Raw genomic sequence first — 5,737 nt, forward strand, 5'->3', positions numbered from 1 at the left:
TTCAGCAACACTCATGGGTGTGGGCCTAGGTTGGTGGGCTGTGCTCACTGATGCAGAGGTGCTGCTCCCAGCTTGGTCCTCGGACACCACTGATGCAGGCGTACGTTTTTTGTGTTCCAAAAAACATATTGGCCGGCACACCAGTCTTGGTAAGTGGCAGTGCCAATTCCTTCTTCTGTCCCTTCTCACTGGCAACTTTCTTTGTACTGGAGGACCTGTTACCTTTCTTTGGGGCCATCTTCTTCCTTTAGATGTCAGCAGGAAGCAGGTGCACAAGTTGCAGAGATGTCTGTGGTCACATGTGGATGTGACGTGGTATGCAGCAGAACTGCTGTCTGGCCGTACAACGGGTGATGATGACACCTCCTTCTCTGTCTTTATGTGCACCTAAAAGCAAAGAAGCCAGGAGAAGAACATCAGTGAAATGTTGCATTTGTTATTGTGGTTCAATTATTACTAGTACAAACAAACAAATAGAAATATGTAATTTAGTTTGTGGTGGTCACACTTGTTAGTGTAATAATATTACATTGTATTAACTCAGTTTAGGTAAAAAAAAGCATAACAGTGTAGCCATTTGTGCCACTTTGACAACAAGGGATTTCATGGGATACTGTGTACACTCAGGAAGGATAGGAAAGAAGAAGTACAAAAACAAAAATACAAATGTAATAGAAGTGGAACCTCTTTGGCATTAATTTGCTCAATACGTCATTCAGGGAGCTGCAGCTGGCAAAGGGGATGGAATGGAAGCAGTAAGCCAAGAGGAAGGAAGGCATGCAGGACTATATGACAAAAGCGGCTCACTACTAAACTACCACCACAAAATGGCCAACAACCACATGGTCACTCACAGTCACAACAACCAGGAGGCCTGGAAAACAAGGAACTCCAGCAGGGCTCTATGGCCAGATGATGAAGGCATGCTAAACAACACAGCTTTAATGCAAAAATGAAAATTCACAGAACTAAACAAGGTTTAAAAGTTACACAACAACCACACAACACAAACACATCCAACAAAGGCATTTATTTAACACACACAAAAAAGTGAAATACCCCAAAAATACACATTTTGCAATTCAATCCAATGCCATCCATGCCCTAAATTATGGTTAAATTCAAAAGACACCGTAGAAATCATTGTTTCATTTCATGTACCCATGACTAGCTCTGGGCCTATTGGATGAAATGACTATTGGCAGACTAGGCAACATGCTTGCAGGCCTATGGCAAAAACACACTGCCTGGCTTCAAAATGGCCACCAGCCTCATGGCCAGGCCCACAACAACAAGAAAGGAAAGACAGATATTGAAGGCCTATGGCAAAAGCACACTGCCTGGCTTCAAAATCGCCACCAGCCACATGGCCAGGCCCATACCAATAAGAAGCCTATGCCAAAAGGAACAAAGGAAATGCAAGCAGGCCTATATGGCAAAAGCAGCACACTTCTAAACTACCACCACAAAATGGCCAACAGCCACCTGGTTACTCACAGTCAAAAAAAGCAGGAGGTCTGGAAAACAATGAACTGAAACAGGCTGATAATGGCCAGGCAAATGAGGCATGCTAAACAACACAGCCTTAATGCATGCAAAAACAAAAATCCACAATGTTAAAAAAGGGGTGCATGCTATACAACAACCACACCACACCACACACACTACGAAGGCATTTAATTAACACACATCAAAAAACTGAAATACCCCATACAAACACATTTTTACAATTCAATCCAATGCCATCCACAGTGTTTACATTCAACAGACACTACAGAAACAGTTGGTTCATGAACCCATGACTGACTCTGGGCCTACTGGCTACCCACAAAAAAAAAGAACATGATGAAAAGTACACATATTGTAGCTGCAGCAAATGCAATGCCCCAATAAAACAAACAACACCAACTTACTTATAAAATCTCAAATCCAAAAGTCAACAAATCCAAAAGTCCTCAAATTCAATGATATATGATGCAGCAGACAAAAAGGGTGATCCTTCCAGCTCCAAATCCAAAGGAAAATCGAACAGGACATGGACAAAGCACTGGGCGGAGCCTGCTGGACAGAAACAGGAAGTTGGAGACTCTGGGGCACTTCATTCCTCACCCAAAAAAGTAAAAAAAGAAAAAGGCCTCCTTGCACAAAAACGTACAGCCAAATGTCAATCTGAGGAGTTTTTTTTATCCAAATCATCATTTTCGAGAAGGTTTTATACTGCTTGAGCGATATTCTTCTCCAGATTGCAAATTTTGGGTGTTCGGCATTGCAAGCTTCATTGAACTTCCACTGGATGTCCAATGGCGCAACTGAATGACGTGTTCGCGATCGCACACTCTCGCGGGATGCACGGCCGGCTACCAAAATCTCGTGGTGCACGCGAACAGATATGAAAATTCAACAGCGAATGCAGGGATCCCGGTAAGTTGCTACCACATTTTTTGAAAGCGCGAACAAGGGAAAAACTCGCTCTGCCGTGGATCGTGGACTTTTTGGTAACTCCTCATTCTACGCGGAATGCAGGGTTGTCAACAATCCGCAAACTTTGCAAGCGGAGCAGATTTTACCACCCCAGCTTAATTTTGAGCCTGGTTAATTCACACCCAAATGATTTTCTTTAATGACAAAGTCCAACAGAACACCTGAAAATTATTATTGGCAAAAATTAAAGAAATGAATACACCCACCATTACCTCTCTTGCCTGCTTTGATAACTGGCAGTATCTAACAAACTACCCTGTGGACCAATTAAATAAGCATGATGAAGAATGGCAGATTTAATTAGTCAATTTGAAGTCCTGGCGGGAGCTTATTTTGGCCAGTGGACACAAATGGTTGTCATGCCTGTTTTCTTAATCTACACCTGAGTTTAAATTCAGCTGACCTGATCCCCAAAACTCTCAAGCAATCCATGCTGGTATTGTTACCACCTATTCTGTGGGAAAGTTGTGTCAACAATGGTTGGAACATTCCACACTGTGTGCAGTGAAAAAACATCTTATGGCCGGGATGCCTGTCACCCCCTCCCAACACGATCCCCAAGGATGGGAAGACGGACACAGTTCTTGAACTTTTGGAAGGCGGGAGGGAGTTACCCTCCCGGCCGTATTTATTAAAATATGAAACAAAATTAAAAACATTAAAATAACAGTTTCATATCATGTACAATTTTTCTTTTATGACATTACGATGCAGACACGCTTATTGGCTAACCTTAACAAATCTCTAATACAAAAGGTTATCCTAGCCGAGTCTAAACATCCTGCAAATGCATACTTTCTAAATAAAAATTGTACATCCTAACATTACGGGCCAAAGGCAAGGTCGTAACCGGTGTCAGATCCCTAATACCAGAACTCCCCCCTCACTTGTGAGGGGCGGGCGCACAGAGGACTGTACCTCTGTGCCAACTTCCAATTTCCCTTGTCTTAGCGGGGGCCCCTTATTTAACTCGACGCCATCTTAATGGTCGTCCGAGGACTCGTGTGAGGTGTCTAGAAGGTAGCGTAGACCCCCCTCCCACCCCACACTGCTTATCACATCCGCCGTCGCGGATGTCCTGGCCCCGGGAAATTCCTAGGAGGGGCATCTAGCCGCCTCCTCCCCTGGGAGGGGCCTATGACCGCCTTCCCTTTAGGCGACCCCATACTTAGTGGGTGCCGCCTCCCCGTGTGAGGGGCCAATGGCCGTCTCCCCCCGGGCGCTCCCATCCATAATGGGTGGCGCCCCCCCTCTAGGGATCTTGAAATTACTGCTCACCGATCATGACCTTACCGCCCGACCAAAAATAAATACGACGTTTAACTACCTATTGAAGAAAAGAAAATAAACTTTACATTGCAATACTTATCATCTTAACTAAACATTCGACACATTTTCCATTGGACTGTGATACTCTGTTCCACTGTGAAGAAAACGTTTATGAAGCAAATCATTTTATTGCAGTACCAACATTGACATCTTTATTAACCACTGAACCAGGAGAAAAAGATACTATCAAAACAAATCAACTTTATTGCCGTACTAATCGTTGCCATAAGGGGCTGGTGGGTGGGTCAAAAATTGCTCCTTGTTCCGTCAAGGGCTCACGTGCAACGAGGGGGTGCAGCTTCCAAGCACAGGAACAAGAGGATGCTTCTTTGGATTGTTGCTCCTTTTATTCTTCTTCGGGCGGGCGTGTACCCTCCTCCGGTCCGCCTACAGGGCGTGGCCAACGGTGTAGGTGTCTAGGACAACCCTTCTTGGGTGGGAAAAAGGCGCGCCCCGGCTACGCCGCTTTGGGCATACCAGCCGAGACGCGCCTCCCGCCCAAAATGGTTTCCCGGGGGGATCCGGGCCCCCTACCATACGTTCGGGGGGACCGAGTGGTCGCCCCTTTCCATATGGCCGGGATGCCTGTCACCCCCTCCCAACACGATCCCCAAGGATGGGAAGACGGACACAGTTCTTGAACTTTTGGAAGGCGGGAGGGAGTTACCCTCCCGGCCGTATTTATTAAAATATGAAACAAAATTAAAAACATTAAAATAACAGTTTCATATCATGTACAATTTTTCTTTTATGACATTACGATGCAGACACGCTTATTGGCTAACCTTAACAAATCTCTAATACAAAAGGTTCTCCTAGCCGAGTCTAAACATCCTGCAAATGCATACTTTCTAAATAAAAATTGTACATCCTAACATTACGGGCCAACGGCAAGGTCGTAACCGGTGTCAGATCCCTAATACCAGAACTCCCCCCTCACTTGTGAGGGGCGGGTGCACAGAGGACTGTACCTCTGTGCCAACTTCCAATTTCCCTTGTCTTAGCGGGGCCCCTTATTTAACTCGACGCCATCCTAATGGTCGTCCGAGGACTCGTGTGAGGTGTCTAGAAGGTAGCGTAGACCCCCCTCCCACCCCACACTGCTTATCACATCCGCCGTCGCGGATGTCCTGGCCCCGGGAAATTCCTAGGAGGGGCATCTAGCCGCCTCCTCCCCTGGGAGGGGCCTATGACCGCCTTCCCTTTAGGCGACCCCATACTTAGTGGGTGCCGCCTCCCCGTGTGAGGGGCCAATGGCCGCCTCCCCCCGGGCGCTCCCATCCATAATGGGTGGCGCCCCCCCCTCTAGGGATCTTGAAATTACTGCTCACCGATCATGACCTTACCGCCACAGGCCGGATAGTTGACCGGCTATCCGGCCCCCCCACACTCCTACTAAGGTCATGCTTTTACAAACCCCTTAACCATGCTAAGAAGTCTCCTATGAGTAAGACATTCCCTCCCCGGTACAAATGGACCCCATCTTCGAGATACATGTGATCCCCTCGAATACATCCATGCGGAATACAATGCAACTGTCCCGAGCGAAACAACCTACTAAGCTTGTTATTGACTTTCTTTACTGAATGATTCAAAGCTGATACAGAGAGGGCCCCCCGCCACACCTTCCTGGGAATCATGTGTGACCATGCTATCTTGCACCCCGGAATCCTTCTCGCCAACCAGCTAACAGTAGATAGAACTCGCTCGAGTAGTACTCGCCGACCGAGTGTCACCAAATCATTGCCACCCAGGTGTACTATGATTACAGACGGCGGTGACCTTGTCCGCTCTAACAGTCCCTCAACAAAACATTGAAATTGGTCAATACAGAGCCCGCCCCTTCCGTGGAAGGTCACCCTGTACCCGTATTCCCCAGCCGCGTGAATCATGTCACCTGCTTTGAATACGTCCCCGGCACGCCTCA

This window comes from Lissotriton vulgaris, unplaced genomic scaffold, assembly GCF_964263255.1.
Source record: "Lissotriton vulgaris unplaced genomic scaffold, aLisVul1.2 SCAFFOLD_2668, whole genome shotgun sequence".
Taxonomy (NCBI): Eukaryota; Metazoa; Chordata; class Amphibia; order Caudata; family Salamandridae; genus Lissotriton; species Lissotriton vulgaris.